Consider the following 19,603-nt stretch of genomic DNA (forward strand, 5'->3'; position numbering starts at 1 on the left):
TCTCTAATTTAGGTGATTAGATTCCAGGCATCGGGGTCCTAGGCCTTGTCCCAGTGACCGTTCTCTTACCAGAAGTGAAAGCATGCGGGTAAGAAAAGCAGAGGATGAGATCTAGTGCTGAGGTGTATTTCAGATTTGGAAAGTTTGGTTTATATCCCTGAGGTACAGAGAGGAACTGACTAAAGTTCTTCCACATCAAGGGTGAATGCCCTAATGACCAAATTAGTTATTGGATTAGCAAAGAGAAAACTTCCAATTAAGCCTTGGAGTTTTTCCAGCCACAATTATTTGATGCATTCAAATGCTTCTGAGACTTTAAATCACACTGTTCAGCAAATTTGATGTTTCTCAGTAAATATAAACACACTCATACAGACCTAATGATCATTGCCTGAAGGTGAACAGGGAAAGGAAGGAAAGTTATAATTAGTTGAGTCAGGATACAATTCACAGATAAGGTGTTCAGCTGGCAGCTACAGCCTTCATCCCCGCCATCCCCCTCCTCTCTGACTGCTTTTAGTGGACACTCTGCTGATGCTGCCAACTGGTAAAGCACTGTGCTTCCCGCGCGGCATGGCAGAGCTGCACAGCAGTAGCAGCTACTTCATCAAAATACCATTTACATAGCATAAATATAGAGAATTGGAGCCTATTTTTCGTAAGTCATGCTTTTATGCTCCATATGTTGCTAGCACCGTTCTCACTCGTTCTCACGTGTTTGTCCCCCTTCTCATCTTCACATTTGCAATAATAACACCGCGTTATTATTCAGTCTTCCATCTACCAGGCACATGTAGAGCACTAACTGGCAACAAAGGGTGAGAACAGCATATTAGCTAATTCTTGAAAATATTTCTTCTTAATGCATCCATTATCTCACTTTTATCAGGCTCACATCTGAGTCAGCAATTTTGCCCAGGCTGTTCTTCCAGGAAGAATGCAATATCCATGTGGCAACAGTACCACCCACATCATCTTCATATTCAGTGCTCACTGAAGAGGGGAATGAAGCCAGATTTAACCCTGAGAAAAAGTGCGGAAAAAGCGGTGTGGCTGCTCGTCAGATTTGGACTTCATCACCTTATTGCGGCCTTTCAGTTCTTTTAAGAACTATAAGCCTATAAGAAAGATGGGACTTATAAGAAAGATTGGGAAAGAATTTAGCAGGGCCAGTTGTGATAGGATGAGGGGTAATGGATTTAAACTAAAAGAGAGGAGATTCAGGCTGGATGTGAGGAAGAAATATTTTACAAGGAGGGTGGTAAAATACTGGAGCAGGTTTCCCAGAGAGGTGGTGGATGCGCCATTCCTGGAGACATTCAAGGCCAGGCTGGGTGTGGTTCTGGGCAACCTGATCTAGTTGAAGATGGCCCTGCTCATTGCAGGGGGGTTGGACTAGATGGCTTTTGAAGGTCCCTTCCAACTCAAACTATTCTATGATTCTATGATTCTGTGATTGCATCATCACTCTTCCTGATTGCAAACCATCAACACATTGCGTGGAATTGAAGCCAGCCTTTCAAGAACTGCTAGGTTGTCTGTCCTATTTCTGTGGCTATAAACCATGTTATCAAAGCTATTTCTATGTCCTTTCTTTAAGAAGACTGGGATTTGATAGATTTTGATGGAGTTAGTTTTTCTCCACCCTTCTCATTATTTCGCATGAGGAAACCACTGTTATCAAGCTATCATTTTAAAGTGCTAAATTTATTTTGTGCTGGGAATTTTGTATTTTCTCTTTAAAGCCAATAATCTTAAATGTTTCTGCTGTGTGCCAGCTATGCTTTGCTTTGCGTTTGAAAGTGAAACTGAAACTACCATATCTCTTCCACAGTAGGACAAATCCATGTTTGTGGCAAGAGAAGTAAGGTTCCTTGAGCAGCAGTCTAAGGTTTTAAATCCTTGCCCGTCATCTTGGTTACATGTGCAATTGAGCTTCTGTAAAGAGCAGCCTCAACATCCTACAGGCCCTGAGTGGCCTTTTCCCTATAGGAAAATGTTGGCTTAACAAAGCACAAGCAAAGCTAATCACTTCCAGTTCAAGCATTATGTTTTTACACTCAGCAAAGCCATATGATGAGTCTTCCAAACATGAAAGCATTGGTGTTAGTGACACAGGAACTAGCAGTATATGACTATATAAACCTATATGACTCTACTAGTCCTATATGACAAGGAATCAAGCAAAACCTGCAGGGCATGAGTGACAACTCACTAAATAGCTCAAACTCACACCGAACGTGTGTGCCACATTATGTGACTTGTAGCTCAATGTCACACAACAAGTGCTAGAAAAAGGAATTCAAACAGGAAGAGTGAACATCTGCTCCTAAGTGGAAAAGAAATTATTAATATTCACATAGGAATAGATGTATTTAAAGAATCCCTTATGGAATTTTAATATAGTTTAATTGTATTTGTTCAAGATAAGCAGCAGCATATTACAGGCACCCTGTGATCAATATCACCTACAGAAAATGAAAAATTTGGAGCCAGCTGTAATAGCAGTTAATACAATAGAGACAACAATTTGTTTTAATGAAGGTTAGTCTCAGCTTTCAACTAGTTTGAGAAGCCAAAAAAACCCTCTCAGGATCCATGCTGCCAAACTTGCAAATTTCAGTTTAGGTGCCTAGAAAAGCATTCCTCAAAGCAACGGGAAAGAGGCAAGTGTCCCTGAAGGCTTCCAGAAGAAAACCTCCCTGCCCAACTTTAAGCCTTTTTGTTACCAGACATGTATGCCTAACATATTTTAAAAGATTCAGCTCTAATCCCAGTAGCTAATGCTATATTATTAAATACTTTAATTATGAAATCAGTACTTGCCAATCTTCCTTGCTTTCATTCTGGATGTAATCTCCCCTCTGGGCCTCTGTCACTAAAAATTAAAGGCTTGATTTCAGAAGTTAGTAGATGTTAGATTATTGGAGAGCTTCTGCACATGAAAGGACCTGCTACCAATAACAGAAGAAAAATATTGAAATCATACATAGAAAAGTTGTAAGGAAAACTAAGGAAAATATGATATTCTGGGAAATAAACTGTAAATTCAGTATGTATGATTTCCTCCTTTTTTTAATGTACATATCTACAGAATGCTTCAAACAAAGAACACTTACTAAAGCTGAAAGAAATAGAACAAGTAAGTATTCCTGACTGGTTTCCGTTACTATAACCAAAAATAAACCAAGTTATAGAAAAATGTATTTTTAATTTCATCTTGACACAGAAAGAAAATGAGGTTCATCTGTGTTGTTCCTAAAGTTCTTCTAAAGGAAAAAAAAAAAGCTGTGTAAGAGTTATTATTAGTTATATAAATCCTGGAAACTTGTTGCAACCAGACTGTGACCACTAATGACTATAGAGCAGAAATCACATTGAAAATTTAGCAATGAGACGGTTTATCTACCTGAAGCATTCAGGAGCTGCCCCACACTCTTCCTAATCACTTCTCCCTCAACCTGCCTGACCTGTTTTAGCTCCTAGTTCCCATCACCATGAGATCTTCATTCAACCTGCAGCCACGGTTTATCTTCTCTATTGACAAAAGCCCATTCATCTTCACCACATACACTGCATCTCCCAGAAGTCTCTGTTGCTCCACTCTCTCTTTCCAGGCACCACCAGCGCTCCTCCTCACCCTTCCCTACTTACATCCTGGCATCCAACTTGTATGTGATTCATAGTGCCTTAGGTCTGATGACTTTTCAGCAGAATTCAAGTCGTCTTCATGCCTCTCCAGTGACAAAGCTGATGAAAATGTCCACCTTTCAGTGATCTCTCTCATTACCTTTACATAGCCCATGCAGCCAACACCTGTGTCTGGATGATTCCAATATTTGCCTTCCTGCACCTACTTTTACTGTGCTAGGCACCATTAGTATACACTGCAAAGTATCACTAGTGACATTCACCATCACTGATTCATCCACTCTTCCTTTAGCTCAGCTATCCTCTACTTCCTCTTAATACCTTCAATTTTAACTTCAAGGAATCCCACACTGACAGTCTCAGAGAGCTTTTCGATGTCCAGGATATTTTCCTCTGTTTTCATCAACAGAGAATTATGTCCTGTTATGGCATAAGTCATCTCCCCCAAAGTCAACTTTTAAAAGAAGACAGATGAGTTGTGCTCCCAAAGTGTCTGCTTCTCTGTAACATCTATAGTAGCAATCTCAACAACTAACTCCATCGGGTATAGCTGGCTAAAGTTAAGCCACAAAACAAACCCCCAGCTTGCGTCCCTATCTACCATCGTGGACCTGCAACCTGTACATCAGACTTAACTCTAACTTCTCTTTTTTATTAAAAAAAAAAAAAAAAAAAAAAAAAAAAAAAATCTGTTTATTCAGGAGATCACTAAGGCCTGCACATGCTTTCAATTCAGTGCAAAACTACTCTTCAAAACTTCTCTCATGGTCCTCCACTGCCCTCAACCTCAAAAAGCTAGGCAGATGATACTCTGCTCCTGTGCAAAGGTCATTGTTTATCACATCACCATTTTGAGTATTGACTGACACACTGCAATGTAATAACTGTAGCAATACTGTATTTTTCTCTTCCATGTTCGGAAATTCTTTCTTCCTCTGTCTTAAATTTAGATCACAAATTTTTAAGGGTGGAGATAATATTTCTGTTCTGCATTTATCCAGCGCTTCTTGCAGTGGGGTACTGTATCATGACCATGCCTCTGAGGTATTACAAATATAAACAAATCACACACACTAACACAATTACATTTTGGGTTTGCTTACAGCTACGCAATTTTTGTTGGGCATTAAGCAAAAGAAAAATTAGACCTACCGTACGTAAATGCTTCTGTGAGACCCCCCAAATTATAATATTTCCTTATAGTAGAAATGCCATATAACAAATAAGAGCAATAGAAAAACATTCGCAGATTTACAAAAGGACCAAACAGCACAGTTATAATTACATCTACTTTATTGCTAATTTGTAAGGCTCTGAACATTCCTGTACATTTTCTTTCCTCTCTTTTTCTGACTCTGTTTTAGTTTCCTTCTTTTGCAGTAGCTCACGCTCTTGATGGACTTGACAGGCAAGCCTACAGTCAAAGTGTTTTTCACAAATTCATCCGGCTCTAGGAAAAATATTACAAGAATGCCCTACTTATTTTCATATTCTGTAACTGTAAACCTTTCCAAGTTTTCAAAGGCAAGGTTTTAAGAGCAATTCTTTCCATTTGTAAGCGGTTATTTAGATATTCCCATACATCAGCTAAAAATCAGAAACTACTTCCTTGGATGACAGGCAAAAGACTAAGCAAAGTCACTGCTGTAACCTGAAGTCTCTTAAGATCTCATAAGCTATTTTACAGTTCTGCTTATAATTAATCCTACAGTAAGAGGATTTCCCCCCCCCATAAAATAATTATCTTAATGTTGAAGAAGCATGAAGATATGAATGGAGCACACAACTTTTCATTACTTAGACTATGCAACACCATATTCAATTATATAGCTACTAGGTGTTACATATATGTGTGTATATACACATATATATAGTGTATATATAAAGTATACTTATATATATACACACACAGACAAGAAAGGCCGTGGCTGGTTTTCAGAGCTTTAATTTGACATTCTTTCTGTCTTTAACTGCTGTTCATTGAGATCAGTGTCTTAATGTTGCACAGCTTTGTCTTTTGACTACTGCATGTGATTAAGGCAACCAGCAGCAGTAATTTTTCACAGCACTGTAAACCAATACACAAAAAACTTTCCAGTTCTCCATTTATCCATGTAACATAAAATATAGCTGGAAGTTCACTTGTATTCCAGTAATGCAGTTCATATGCAGATGACAGCTAGCCACAGTCAAGGGAATAAAGCTTTAACACGCCCTGCCCAAATGCCGAAGAATCCTACACTGGTTATAGGACATAAGCTTTTTATTTTTAAGTTGTCCATCCTTCTGCTTCTGTGTAAGAATGTTTCAAAAGATGGATGAAACACATTTTATGAACCATAGAAGTGGAATAAAATTACCATCTAGTTAGTTGTTCAACTTACGAACAAAGAAGAATCCAAAACCCAAGCAAGGCAGGACTGGATACAGAAAGCTATCAGGACAAACAAGAATCTCCCTGTTTTGCTGTTGCTGATATGTATAAAGATTGCTATTCCTACAGATACATCTCCTGAAGCCTGATAGGCAACTAGGTATTTATGACACGGAAATTCTATAGTGGTGAAAATAATTACAGTTATGGCACATTACAAATGCTACTGAAATACGTGCAACTTGCAAATAATAAGAAAGTAAGAATTTTGCAGAATAATGCACTTTAAAAAATTAGTTGTTGCGTGGAAACAAACTCTTCTTGGCATAAGGAAAAGACACCAACCAAAAAGGTTTTATACATGTACCCTATGCAGGAATGAGCCATGCTTTTCACAGATTAACATTTTGGCTGAGAAAAAGCAGATCTGTTTCATTGTGATTACTGATCGCCTATCTTTACTTTGGGGTGGGATTTTGTTTCTGTGGCCAACAGGCACGTGTCATTGAGCAGTCACTACTCTCTGCTCAATATTCTTGTCCACTCTGCTTTGTGCACCAAGAGGGAATGAGAAATGACAAACTCCCTCCTATCTCAACCCCTTGGAGGCCAAATGCAACGTGCCTCTCAAGCATCTGAGCAGCTGGCGGTACATTGAGCCAAAGCGAAATTACAAGGCAAGGCTGCAATCAAAAGACACTGTATAGAATCACAGAATCATCTAGGTTGGAAAGACCTTTAAGATCATCAAGTCCAACCATGACACTGGGAGTGCTAAGTCCACCACTAAAGCATGTAGCATAACATCAAACAAAACTGAGAAAACACTAAATCAAACCAAAGCAACAACCAAAGACAAAGACAGCTTCAACTGTTTGAAATGACCATTTCTCACTCGACCTTTTACTCCTCATTGAAGCCATTTCTTCCTTGATGCATAAAGCAATATCTGACCCTGAAGACCTCTGCAATGGTACTTCTAACTCAACCTCCAACCTCTCTGAAGCTCACTGCTAAGGCTTCTTCACTATGAATTGGCACTTGCTCTGCAAGCTGAGGCTAACCTGCTGTTAGCCACTGGCATAATTCTTTGTACACTGCAAAACTTCTTGGACTGCTCATAGAAAAAAAAAGGGCAACACAAAACATAAGCATTTTGAAGTCAACATGATTTTTAAACATGTTTTTGTGATATTCTCTATGTCACATTCAGCAAGGGGGGGGGGGGGGTAGTTCCTGAGATGTATAATATTTTTCTTGCATTTCCTCTCCCAAGTAGTTACTGCACTCTTTTTAATGACTTCTAACACTGAGAAAACTCAGGAAATATAGTGCAATTCATCCAACCTACATTTCACAAACTTCACAAGGAATAAAAACATTGTCAAAGCTGCATAAATGACAACTTAATTCCACATCAGACAGAGGTAAACATAGCAAGAAGTCAAATTAAATGCCATCTCTTTTTCTGTTTTTCTCCTTGGACTGCCACACAACAAACATTTTATATGATCTATGAGGTTTCCAGGATAATAAAGCAGAAAGATACATTTGTATAATTCTTTTTGTATTTACAGCAAGACAAATTGTCTTGTTTTGAAACACTAGGGCCGACTGGAGTTGTACAACCGGGTATAAAATTGTCACTGCAGCAGTCTGTGTTTGCGTATAGTCAAATATCACACTGACAGTATAACAGGAGTTGACTACACTTTGAAAGAATTGTATCTACACATTGTTATCTGAACTAAACCCTCATACCTTGCCTTACACTTCTAATCTTCTAATTCTACTTTGTTTCCAATGTGTACATATTGATTCAAAATGCAAACGCAAATCTGGAAGAATACCAGAAAGTTATTTTTACCTGTGTTGTGCTGGCTCTACTGAGATGTTTTGGTATTTACATAAAACATGTTTTCTACTTGCGATTTTTCTTCTGTTTGTTCTGTGAAAAACTGAAGTTATAGCAGCCAGTGTTTTGAGTGGTGGGGCCTGAAATTATCCTTCCAGATTTAAGCTTTTTGGCCTCCATAAAAGTAGACATATTTTAAAAGACATTGGGAACCATCCTATTTTCAATAAATTGGTCTGAAAATCTTGCACCGTATTGACCTAATAAGACCAGATGCTTACACATGGTACAGTTGATACAGTCTCCTTACACTCCAACTAAATCCCAGACAGTGCCCAGCATCCACATGGAGAAATCTCTAGTGTGTTCACTTCTGCAGACCCTGAGAGCCTCCCACCATGTGGCGCAGTTGTAAGCAGTAGCCAGGCCTCAGATTTTGAGTGGGACCAGTTCACTTCACAGAACAGCACATGACAGAGATACAGGTAAGATCAAAAGGTCTACAGACCTTAGTATCAGGAAGCCACTGCTAGAGAACTGTAAGTATAAGCATGGGTACACTGCTAGCATGCACCAACTTTTGATTCATGCACTTCCTAATCCAGAGGGGGAAACTTTCCACTTCAGAGGATCTTCCTTTCATTAATTTCTTCAATGCCTTTTTGAACCTCTAAAAACTTACAGCATCCTCTCATAGTCCCCTGAGGGGAAAAAATTCTATAGCTCAAATAAACATTGCGTGCAGAAGCATTTCTCTTGCAGAGTTCTGCTCATTTTTGTCATCTATCACCAGAATTACAGCTATTGACAACATTTTCTCATCCTATCCAAACCAGACTCTAAAACACAAAGACTATCCAGTTCTTAAAATCACCTCCCCTGCAGTTTTTGACACTGAAGAGCAGCTTATCATTCCTTCCCATTGCAGAGCAATGTAAATCTAAGAGGAATAACTAAGAAAACTTCCCAGCCTACCTCATGAAGGCACAGAATGCTCTTCAACATCTGTACTCCATAAGGGGATTTCATGATTTTTAAAACATCCATAAGATGTTTTAAAAAGGAGGGAGAGAGACACCAATTCAAGTCACAGGGAAGACATACCTCAGAGAAGACATACCTCACTGAGGTCAAAAGCCTCAAGATTTAATTGCTTGAAGTGGTTAGGGATGCTGACAGACAAGCTTTTTTCTCACCTCTTTGTGGTAAAAATATTGATTGGCTTTGCATAAAGCCCCTGCAATGGAGAAGATAAAAACGAGGTAAGCTGTACTTTGTGCCAAACATGAGTTTAGCATGCTTGAGAATGAAAACTGAGCTCAAAAGAGGTATGGTATATTGGTTGCAATAGAGCAATGAAGTCATGAGACAGAAAATCCTCACCTAATCTGTCAATCCAACATCATCAGCAAAACACAGTCAAATCCAGGTCATTATGGAACTTTGCATTTCCCTTAGTTGAATTTCATGAGGTTCCTGTCAGCCCAATTCTCCAACCTATCACGGTCCCAATGGGAACCCAACCCTCTGGCGTATCAACCACTCCTCCCATTTTGTATTGTCTGTAAACCTTGTAAGGGTGTACTCTGTCCCATTGTCCAGGTCATTAATAAAGATGTTAAACAGTACTAGCCCCAGTATAGATCCCTGGGGCACACCAGTGGTTACTGGCCTCTAGTTGGACTTTGTGCAACTGATCACAACAACCCTTTGAGCTTAACAGTTTGGCCAGTTTCCAGTCCACCTCACTGTCCATTTATCTAATCCATTAAGTCCTCAGCAGACAATAATAGAACCATTCTCTACTAAACTGAATCAGACAGAAAATCCCAGAACCTTTTGGCGCAGATACTTCACTCCAGCTTCATTCACCTTCAGCTGCAAGGTACCTGCTGTGAAGACAACAGTTGGACATCCAATGCCATAGGGCATTGTCAGTGGTTGTAGTTCACCAAAGGTACAGACTTTTACTGTACATGACACCTCATCACTGATCCTAGTGTTTCCTTAGCTGTTCTCCCCTGAGATTAAAGATAAGATCCTAAAGTGGGAAGTATATGCCCCAATATAATGTCCCCAACAATGGACGTATCCCCAGATGATCCCTGAGGTCCCTTCCAACCTGATATAGTCTACGATTCTACCTAGGCCTTTATCAGTAGCACATAACAAATTGACTCCCCTAAGGAGTGGCCTATCCTATGGCCACATGGGTTTTCTGGGATGTGCTAGATACTGTGATGTCTGTCAGACCTTGCATTCCTTGCAACTCCACTAGGAGCAACAGAGATTATGGCAGGTCCAGAAAGAGAGTCTTCATTGTTCAGCTGCTTTGTAGGAAGCATGGCCATGATCATGGTTTCTCTCTGTCTCACTGTATGCCCTGCCCAAAATCCATATTTTCTGTAGACCCTGACAGGACCATTGGTCACTCCTGTCTAAAACCTGAAGAGTATTTCACAGGCCTAGTTTGAGTTTGACATCTGCTGCTTAGAGCTCTGTTGAACTTGTGGGATCCACATGGTGGGACAGGATCCATGAACTGGCATATCACGCTGTCACCCATTTCATGGTGGAAACACTACGGCACTAGCATTTTACAAGTAACCCAGTAAATTCAGAGGCCACATGCAGGTGGGATCTAGAAGATTTTAATCTGTTTAGTGTGTTATACTTTAATTCTTTTCAGTATAAATGGGATTTCAGTTAAGAAAACAAAAATCGATAGCAGCTTTGCCTTTCAGCCTTGTTTCTGAGGGCTAAGCGACCCTTCAGCCTGATAATCCATAAATGGCCTGTTCCCCATACTATTCTGTTTCTCGTTTCATACCTTTGATCCTCTCAAAATCTATTTTCCTCAGGCATTTACGTCTGTGATTAATTTGGATATTTCACACTTTGCTGTGTGTGGAAGTCAAGTTTACTTACAATCGTAAATGAACTAGGCTATAAATAAAGTCATCACCACCCAGTCTGACTCACAGAGCTCCTTTCCTTTTCTTTTAATATATATCCAAAGCATCTGTATTACAAGCTGTCAGTCCCAATTAAAAAAAGATGAAGAGGCATAGGGCTAATTTCACCTTGTGTAGTTATTTGCCACCAGACAAAATGAATATAACCCCACAGCTATTCTGTTACAATATGATTTCAAAACTTCTGCTCCCACAAATCTGGAGCAGCAGACTTTCCAGCTACAGTTTCATGATTATTTTTTACAAATTAAGCTATAAATACATTTCTCCTTTCATAAAGTTGCACAAAATAATGCAAATTCTTAAACAAAATTATCTATTGTATGGCTTCCAAATTAAACAGTCACGAAGGCTGAGATCAGTACAAACATCTCTCTTCCTCATTATTCCAGTCCTACAGAAATCACCGAAAACCTGCATGTTCATTTCTGTTTGCCAAGGATCATTGAGAATTTCACAATACGTTTCACAGAATCCCAGAGTAGCAAAGCATACCAAAATGTCTGTAGGGGATAAAGCACTTGTGTAATAGATTTCTGTTTGCTGATCCAGAGTAAAAGCAACAGAAGTGAGAAAAGTAACTCAGTATTTTGAGAAGAGCTTGGTAAAAGATGATTTTCAGAAGCTCATCCGTATTTTTTTTCATCATCTGTCAGGTGAGCTAATAAAAGATATCATCTCCCCCTGAAAATCAAAGCTCAAAAATGCAGGGGAAAAAAAAGTCAGATATAGAATTAAGGCCAACAGAAAAATCTACTTGGCAGACAAAGCAATGGGAAAAATTATGTTCTGCTTAGAAAAAAAGATACATGCTACCATCATACATAAAATGAATTTTCTGTATTTGATTAAGAAATAGACAGGTTTGTGTAAAACTCTTATCAGAAACCAGAAATTAATCATTTTACTGATAATCTCTACATACTTGTCAGGTGGGGGGCTTTTTTCTTTATTTTCTTTTTACCAATAGTGATAAAAGATGATATAGGTAGCAGTGAGGGAGCACATGGAAGGAGGGTGTCAACACTACCTGCTTCTTCACAGGCTTGGAAACTTTCACTTTGGAAACTAGGAAGAGGTGGTGGCACGTCCAGAGTTTCCCTAGCAGAAATCAATGGCATATCCTAAATTTGCTCAGCGCAGGTACTGTGTGTGTATCTGCCTTCAGCAAGTGCCCTGGTGTATCTCCATAGTGAAGTCAAAGAGCTGAAGGAACTTCTTGTGAGAGAAGGAGAATGCAAAACATGTTCATTGCAGAAATAACGCTTCATTTTTCCAGGTATCAAATTTAGAAAAGACTGATTCAGTGTCTACATTAAGCCTACTGAGCCACTAATTCCAGCTTGGGGGTCAATTAGGAAGTAGAGCCTCTGCCTACAGATAAAAAAGTAAAGCTATGCCCTCATTCATGAAGGTAGAAGGGAAAGTGCAGAGAAAGGCAAGAAAATAGAGCGTTTTTCAAGAAAAATTAGTAAAAAAAAAAAAGGGCAATCAAATTCAAAAGACCCTTGACATCAACTTCTCTAAAGAAAGATTCAGAAGAACTTTTATAAAATAAATAAGAAAAGTCCCCCATCCCCTTTGGAAACCCTCTGTATTTGTAAGTTTAAAAGATTTTTAAAATATGAAGCTAGGTTAGTGTAGACTTGGCTCCATCCTGCCATACTGGACAGAAATTACCATAATTAATTATGACACATGCCAAGGGCACTCTAGGAAAAATTACTTTAAAATTAATTTTAATGTACCTTTAGATACAAAAGATTTATATTGTAAAGCCAAATTGACATCGCAGGTTAACAATTTTCTTCTAATGTAAACCCAAATGTATATTCTTTTATGTCCTGTTAAGCATTTGACATTACTTATTTTGGGAGGGTAGGGGTGGGTTTCTTTGGGTTTTTGTCATATTCTGGCTGTTTCTCCCCTCCCCCCCCCCCCCAATACAGTCTTCCAATCTTAAGCTTTCAAGCAAAATTTTCATAGAAGTTTGTAATTGTTCTGGAAATTAACCTAATATTCAATGTTATTCCAGGGTCAAAGACACTGGAAAGTAATTCAAATACTCTTACGCCAACAGATCCAACATCCAGCCATGGGTCTAAACAGCTTCCACTGTTAGTGGTAAAATACCTAAAGCCATTTACCTCAGACTAGCACTATTAAAATGTGCACAAAACCCCTACTTGTGATGTATTAGCAAACCATAAGATGACTTCTTTTTAAGTTTTTAATTATTATTTTTTAAAGTGTTTCTCTGAAAAGCCCAATAGTTCATGGCACTGCCCACAGAATTAGTCCAACATAGCAGGCTAGTCAATGATCTGATGTCATATGAGCCAGCAGTGGGAAAAGTGAACTAAATCTTGACACATTTAAGTTTTACACTGTAGTGTACAATCATGCCCTATCTACTCAAGAAAACAGAAATAATATACTTACTGATAACCACTTCTTCATATCCTATTACGTTTTGGCTTTAAATAGCACAGTTACAGAAACAGGAGTGGGAGCAGGTGCCATTTTTCTTTAGTCTGGCTCAGAATTTCATACTGATGTCTATTAAAAATACAACTATCTTCTAAATAGATTCAAAACCAGAAGGTGAGTAGTTACATATAAACATGTGCTCATGCTGCTTCAGTCAAGGTGACCAGACAACATGGGAGAATAATGCATTGGATGCTTCTTCATTCAGCAAGGGTCTTTCAAGGAAGAAAGAAGGTCTCCATTTTAAGAGAGAAGCACTTACAAGGCTGTCACTGTCATGCTACTGTCACCAAGCAGACTGGATTCAGTAATTGTTTCTAGCTCCTCAGCATACAGATACTATACATTAAACTAAAAACTCAGGCCTCAAAAGAAGAATATAACTCTCGGACCTTTGCACTAAGGTCTACTAGTCATGAATATGCAACCAGTAAAATAATAAAAATTATTTCAAAGGAAAGAAACTGGATTTCTATGTATTAAGAAACAGACAATTCATAATACAACTGTCCTTTCATTGACTATGTACTATGAACATAAAGTCCCACAACAGAATGAAAGCACAGGAAGTAATAGAAGTAATCAGATAATATTTTTAGATTATGTAAGAAAATGAATGACATTATTTTTCATGTTGTTCCAAAAAGGCATTTATTCTTCTCATTAGCAAAGTGAATTATGTTATACATTTTGATAACTGCAAAGGAGTTAGTTTTTTTCATAAGTTCATGCAAAATTTCAACATGATCAAATACCATTTGTTCAAAAGTAATGATTTGGGAAACCTTCTTGTAATTCTGTTGCTAATGAAGGTTCTTTTAACAAATCTGCTTTGAGTATGCTGATAACAAATAAAACACTGTCCTATTCTTTTAATCTCTGTAGCATCATTCCCAGAAATTTGTGTATGAACACCTTAATGTTTTTGCACTGACATGAGCTAAATAGTACTTAAACCCCTTAAATGACACACTGAGGTCAGCATCCTGGTGCTTGGTACAAAGCTCCCACTCTCCTCCATTCCAGGGCTTTGAGAGCCCATCAGATTTACCAGCACTTGTCCTTTTCTATTTCTTAAAGCATAAATAGCTTTCTACACAGGAGACTTGCAACAAAGCAAAGCAAATAAATACACAAAACCAACCAAGCAAGCAGTCCCATGTGTAACTGCCTATCTGTTGGCCTGGGAGAGAATTGGCACTCAAACTCTTTTTCGTTGCTTTTAGGAGTGGGAAAGCAGGAACCAGGTGTGAGGAAGCAAGCAGGAAAATTGCTGCATGTATTTAAACCCACAGACCTTATGGAAAAACCATAGGAAACTCATATTTTTAGTCACAGAACTTACCACATGGGAAAGTTTCCTTAAAGTCCAGATTCTACAGGCAAATAGAGAATGTCAGTCGTCGTTTCTACACACGCACCTATATTTGCTTCTAAGCTTTCATTAAGATCAAAGTTGTGTGGCTACAGCAAAATAAGAAACACACATACATTACTAACCAGGCAGAGGTAATTTGGCTCGAGGGTAAGTGACAGCCACACCACCCTGTGACAACAAGTGGGTTTGCATCGATCACAGATGGAATTTTGGAAGACAAATGCCTGTGTGCTGCTATCACTCCTATAAATCAGACCCTGACAGTCCCTAACTTTTTCTCTCAGTTGCATTCTTCTTCTCAGACCTAAAGCTCTCTGGGGTGATCCTTACTGTACACCAAGGAAAAAAGATATCTCAGAGCTGTAACACCACAGGTTTTCAGGAGCCTCCCTTAATCCCTATGCTGTTCTTCAAACACAATGGACTTGTTTCTTGTGTCCTCTCATAGCTCCTTGCCAGGCAAGCAGTGGGAGCATAATGAACTGCAAGTTTTGAAAAACAGTGAGCAGAAGTCTCAAAAAAAGTTAGGTAGTTACTCATGGACAAGCTGAAAACAATCCTTACTGGTAAACTTCTAATCACACACTCAGAAAATCCTCAAGCCTCTTTTTGGAAATATTTGCACTAAGACTCTTTTTCTCACAGAGTAAAAGATGCTGTAGATTAGCCATCCCACAAAATGCATTTGAATCACTCTTTCATTTCACCATTTCATTTGCAGGAGCGGAGGTAGAGGAGCAGACTCGGCCTACCCCATATCCTGATGTTCTGCCAAGAGTGGTCAGCTGTGCTTCGCTTTACTGCCTGCCTGATGAAATAGCCAGGCTGCCCAGGGTATGCAGCTTTTTAACACCAAGCCTGGTGTTTCTTATCTAAATAATTTACCACTAATGTCCTCAAATATCTGTCCCCCTTGTGCTCCTCTTACTTTTTCTGATGCTTGTGTGGCAGATAGTACAAATAGCTTGACATATACTTGTTGCCTCAGTGCAGAGAAAGGAAGCAACACCATTGCTGAAACCTCAGATATGGCCTTCCAGAGCCAAGACTCAGGGGCTTAGAAGAGTGATGCCTGAATATTAAGTTGTGAGGGTTTAGATGACTTGATGCTCTTTGTGGTATCTTTTCTTTCTTATTTGCTTATTAAGGGTGATAAGGGGGCTGGAGCACCTCCTGTATGGAGACAGGCTGAGAAAATTGGGGCTGTTCAGCCTGGAGAAGAGAAGGCTGCGTGGAGACCTCAGAGCAGCCTTCCAGTATCTGAAGGGGGCCTAAAAGGATGCCAGAGAGGGACTCATCATTAGGGACTGTAGCGATAGGACAAGGGGTAATGGGTTTGAACTTAAACAGGGGAAGTTTAGGTTAGATATAAGGAAGAAGTTCTTTACTGTGAGGGTGGTGAGGCACTGGAACATATTGCCCAAGGAAGTTGTGAATGCTCCATCCCTGATGGTGTTCAAGGCCAGGTTGGACAGAGCCTTGGGCAACATGGTTTAGTTCAAGGTGTTCCTGCCCATGGCAGGGGGGTTGGAACTAGATGGTCTTAAGGTCCTTTCCAACCCTAACTATTCTATGATTCTACAACTCTATGATTTCTCAGACCCTTTCCGCTTCTCCTCTACTTACATACAGAACCCAGCAGGTATTAGATGTTTCCACTGGACTGGAATAGACAAAGTGGTTATTTCCAGTATGCTGTTCCCAATCCTTACAGGAATATAGGTAAACATCTTTGTGGTATTTTAAAACCCAACTGCCTGCTTAAAGTATGTGGCTTTTGAAAGATTCTGGAACTATATGAATCTACAGAAGTGTTGCACTTAGTGCACAGATGCTCCTAGTAACAACATCACAACTTACTTACATATCTGAAGGTAAGCTAACCCTCCTCTTAACTAGGAATAAAGGGCAGTACAACATCAATGTCTTTGGCTAGATCTGCTTGATAAACTAAGTGGGAAATTCTCATCTAAGCTGCAGCTTCAGTGTGGTCTCAAGAAGAATGAGTAGGAAAGTAAGACAGGTACCTTGGGATCAGCTAAAATAAACAAATAAATTAAAATTTCACATTGGTTTGCTGATCAAAGGTGACAAGAGAACTGGCCAGAGATCTCTTTTGTGGTAAATGCTTCTAGGTTTTTTTCTTGGAAAACCAGATTCACTGAAATGGAAGTGCCTAAAACAAACTTCTGAGCAGAAACAGGAAAGTAGAAACTCAGCTCGTTTCCTGCCAACTTATCTGAGGAGATGCTGAAAACCCCAGACTTCCCCGCAGTGCAACTTTGCCTTAGTATTCAAGATCCAGCAGTCTTTCAGCTCCTTACAAGAGAGCAAGGATACAAGAGGATGGCTTTCCAGTGGGGATCCTAACAGCTCTGGAGCCATAGCCAGTACCGGGACCTGCCAGGTGCTCAGGCACTAGGAGGAGCTAGGACTCCAGTAAACTAGAAGTACAGAAATTGAGCTGTCAATTCACACGTGTATTTTAATTTTTTTTAAAACTGAATATTTTCACTGTTTTGCAATTTTTCTTCCTAGAAATTTTCTTCAAAGGAAGATTTTCAATTTTTCACCCAGAGAAAGGAAATTGAAAGTGACTGAATGAAATAAATCATCCTACTATGAAAGCTGACTGTTAACAACAAAACTGTAAGCAAATGCATTAGATTATATTTTGGCTACATCGGTGTCCATTCTCCACAAACAACCTAAACCAGAATTCTGTTTCTCAGAGCAGGTGTTCAGTGATCTGGGTGTCTCTTTGACCTTAAGATTTCCAAAACAATTCACAAAGAAAACCAAACAAAAGGAAAGAAATTTGTTCATGCTTATATTGTAGCTTGTATCTTAACTTGCCACCTTGCACTGCTGTAGAACAAACTATCGAAAATACTATCAAGAATATCTATACAAGCAGTGGGGTAATCTGAAATGTGAAAGAGGCAGAAGAGTACAGAAGTATCTATCCCCAGGACACAGGATGTCTACTTACTTTGTCCACCTTTGTGAGTTTATATCTGCAGCAACACTGTTTTAACAAAATCTTTGCAGCCACATTGACCTGCAAAGTAAAATATTTTAGGGAATCAGATGTCATTTTGTTCCTCCAAGCATTTACATTAATTTTGCATTATGCATCCATCTCCACACTTTCCCATTTACTAGAGACACAGTAAACTCTAACTGAAGTGAATAACACACGTTAACAGCCTTCAACTGTATGTTTACCAAGGTATTCTTGAGTACTCGACGCATAGCATGAACATTTCACAAACCATTTCATCTCAACATGAAGATGTGTGCATTTTCCTGCTAGCATAAAGGCAAGTCTACAATACCAAGAGCTAACATACATTGAGAGGACGTTCTTTGTTTTCTAAATCTTGTCAGCACTCATACGCTGGAAGGCATTGTGCAACTAACTGGATGATATTCTTCTAAAATGTTACCACCAAATGGCAGAGAAGGTGATAGTAATTCTTTTTTTTGAACTTTTTTTTTTTTTTTTTGATGGAAAGGCAAGGCTCCTCTGTTAAGCAACCTTTGCCAGAGACTAATTCACTGGAAAATTGCTTCTCTAGTGCTATTTCTTTTTCCCTCTGAATTGCATCTGATTGTCTCCAGTGGCAGATTAATACACAAACATGACAGACATGGCCAAGGATTACTTTACTTTTTCTGATTTCAAATTACATATATTAAGTATTGTTCTGCATTACTCTTTTCAATATCTGAACTATATTTTTCTAATAGTATAACTATCCTAAAATCAGTACTTAGGAATATGAATTTTGTCAATACATATTTTCTCTCAGCTTAGTTATGATTCTCTAAGGTTTTTTATGTAGTCGGTCACTGAGGTAAGAAAGGGCTCCACATATAGAACACAAAAGCTAAAGAGACAACAAAAGTCCTTTCAATTTCTCTAGGAACAAATGGGCAATTTCTTTGAATGGACAGAGGTGGGCAGATACCAAATAACAGAAAAGTCTTTTCCAAATAATAACCAAATTAGCATCTTTTTCCAACATCTCAATATGTCTTCTACTCATCTGTGTACCAGCATGCCACAGATCTTGCTACAAATGAGGCAATGCAGTTTCATCGAGTCCTTGATTAAGCTACAGACAACACATCACTGAAAACATCAGTATTATTGCTAGACAACATCTCAAAAACAAATTGACATGGAAATAGATGACCTTTGCCTAACGAGATCATAGACATTTGCATCCCCCATCAGATTGGTATTCATTTTCATGTCACATAAGTGACATAACTGAGAGAAGCAGTTTTGTTACAGTGGTAAAATCTATTATTTTCTCAAACAACTTCTAACAGAAGTGACTACCAAGACTGCATGTAAAAATGCACTTGGAACAAAATAACGAGCACATATAGCTTACCTCTTAAATAATAAGGAAGCATCTAAATAAGAGCACCTTAATAGAAGTCACTGAAATAATTAATTTCAGTGACAGCACTTGAATTATCATTGGAAAAATAAAGAAGTACTTTTAGTGCAACTGATGTTGTACTGACTGTTTCAATGAAGTTTTCATTTGGCAGTCATTATCATTTTGGTGGAAGACTAAATTATTTGCTGCTTGTCAGCGAGGGGCAGAGAGTAGACAAAATGTAAGAAGTTGACAAGTTAGATGATAGAAATCAATAAAATTTATGTTCTTATGAACCTAATGGCAAGTAATTATCTCTGAACCGGCAGTACAAATGTGCTTTTTCATCATGAATACCTGACGTGTATTAGAAATTTCCAGAAGACATATTATTTATACAGTAAAGCAACAGAGTGGAAAACTTGCTAAATATATGGCTTCTGCACCAGCATTTAATAGAAAAGTTTAATTGAGTGGCGAACC

General features: G+C 38.7%; 1 protein-coding gene across 1 annotated transcript in view; it reads right to left on the reverse strand.

The window, feature by feature from the left end:
* HS6ST3 (heparan sulfate 6-O-sulfotransferase 3) overlaps positions 1-19,603 on the reverse strand; it is a 303,125-nt gene that overhangs the window by 92,169 nt on the left and 191,353 nt on the right. The window lies entirely within an intron of this gene.

Source organism: Strigops habroptila, chromosome 2 (genome assembly GCF_004027225.2).
Source record: "Strigops habroptila isolate Jane chromosome 2, bStrHab1.2.pri, whole genome shotgun sequence".
NCBI lineage: Eukaryota > Metazoa > Chordata > Aves > Psittaciformes > Psittacidae > Strigops > Strigops habroptila.